The 2,289-nt window shown below is 42.1% G+C and overlaps 1 pseudogene; it reads left to right on the forward strand.

Moving 5' to 3' along the window:
* Positions 1-214: 214 nt before the first annotated feature.
* Positions 215-1,126, forward strand: LOC110309006 (annotated as a pseudogene).
* Positions 1,127-2,289: the final 1,163 nt, after the last annotated feature.

Below are 2,289 nucleotides of genomic sequence, written 5' to 3' on the forward strand. Positions count from 1 at the left end.
ACAGTGACAGTACTCTCTGTATGAGCAAAGCTGTCATAGCTGGTGGCAATGCCCCCAAAGCCGTATTTCCTCCCCTTTGAGTGCCTCTGTACCAGATCATCATGTTGGGCAAGGGTCAGAGAAATCTTAATATGGAAGACTAAACTCAAAGCAGGAGGGGTATCCTGACCCTCATGTTCCTATTGACCATGGCATTTCCACCAATTGGAAAGACATGGAGAATAGCCAGCATCTGTCTGCACATGAGCTGTATATAGCTTCTGAGGTGTACCTAGTGCCTCTTATCAAGGTTCCCATGATTCCCAAGGCTAAAAGAGAGAAGATGACTCCCAGTCATGTAGGTGGTCATTTGTTGTATGCCTCTGGGCCCACAACAGGCATTGTCATGGTCTCTGGAAATATCATACATACAATGCCTGTTTACAAAGGCTACATCCTTATCCATGCAATCTTACATCTGGACCTGACTGGTAAGGATATTTTGGACTACCTAATGAAGATCCTAACTGATCTAGGGCTAGAGCTTCATTATCACGAGATCATGTGTGACATTAAAGGGAAGCTGTGCTGTATGATGATAGATTTTGAGCAAGAAATGTCCACTGTTGCATTCTCCTCCTTTTTGGAAAGGATAATGAGGTACCTAGTGGAGAGGTGATCACCATTAGGAATGAACGATTCCAGTATCCTGTGGAGCTCTTCCTAGGCATGAAGTCCTATGACATTCATGAGACACTCTTCAACTCCATCATGACCTACGATATGGGTCTGTATGTCAACCCTGGTGCTTGTCTCTCTGGTGGCAACATCGTGTGTCCAAGTATTGCTGACAAAATGCAGAAAAAGCAAAGCTCTTGCATTCAGAACAATGAAGATTAAGGTCATTGCTGCTCCTAAAAACAAATTCTCAGTCTTGATAGTTGGCCCAATCCTGGCCTCAGTGTCCAATTTCCAGCAGATATCAATCAGTAAGCAGGAGTATGATGAGTATGACCCCTTCATTTTCAGTTGCAAATGCTATATTCAGGAATACCAAATTTCCTTCAAAATATACATACCTCATACTAGCTTCATAAAACTGGAACAAGCTTTTGAAAATATATATGTCCTGGATGTTTGTATCTGATATCAGTACTAGATTGTAGAACTTATTGTGCTACTTCCACTGCAGTAGTAATTTGCATTACAGGTTTAGAAACCTAGAAGCAGTCCTGAGGCTGAGTTTCAAGGAAACTTAGCCTCTTGGAACCTTGGCATGCCTATAGGTAAAATGCCCCAGATTTGTCCCTGCAATATTGTGGAGGGTCTTGCACGCTTTCTTACAGTATTTTACTGGATAAGAGTTAGACGTCTCAGGGCAAGCTTAGCAAAGTATACTTAGAATCTTCATTACAGTCAGTTATAGCAAACTACATTGCATACTTGCCGCAGACCCTCTGGGTCCCTTGTCTCTGGGTGCAGATGGGCAAGGAGTTGGCGGGAATGACAGACAGAAGCACACAGGAGATTGTGTAGAATCTGAATGTATTTTGTCAGGACAAGCTTCAAACTTTTTATACAGCAGAATAGCAAGAAACTAGACGAGATACAATCCACCAAGTAAAAGTGACACAATACAACAGGAATGTATACATCAAAAGAAGGCGGGGACCAGGCTGCTGCCACTAAGAAGGGAGCCAGGTGTAAAGCTAGTCTATTGTTAAACCCACCACCAAGGGTTCTACTTTAGCAGACCTTGTCATGATTACTGCAATACCACAACCCCCCCTATTTCCTGGGCCCTGATAATTTTTAGTATGAGTGTAACTTTTAAGTATCTGTGGAGAATCTCCATTTGTCAGAAGAATTCATCAACTTGCTTCTAATATGTAATGAAGCCTGTACTGAAGATTTCTATTTCAGTGGGATTCCCTGGCTTTCATTGTAAACACTCTTCAGACCAGCCCTGAGCTGCTGGCTTCATCTTGTGTAAAGCTTAATTAGTTACTGAATAGGTAACTTCCTTACTGCATTCCGACTGGATTCCAAGCTCTTCAGCTTCTGGCACATAACTATATCAGAATTCAATCTTAAAAGACACTTATAGTAAAATAATACTAAAAGAGAACACGTGGATCCATATACCAGACTAACTCTGGGATAGGGTATGAGTATATGGGTTAATGAGAACACCAAAGCTCCAGAGTTTCCATGAAACTCTTTGCCTCATGAGTGCTTCCAGGCCTCTCAGCCTGCCAAGCAAACTTCACTGAAGTGTGCGTAGTACATACTAGAAGCAATTTGGTAAAT

Source organism: Mus caroli, chromosome 14 (assembly GCF_900094665.2).
Source record: "Mus caroli chromosome 14, CAROLI_EIJ_v1.1, whole genome shotgun sequence".
Classification (NCBI taxonomy): domain Eukaryota; kingdom Metazoa; phylum Chordata; class Mammalia; order Rodentia; family Muridae; genus Mus; species Mus caroli.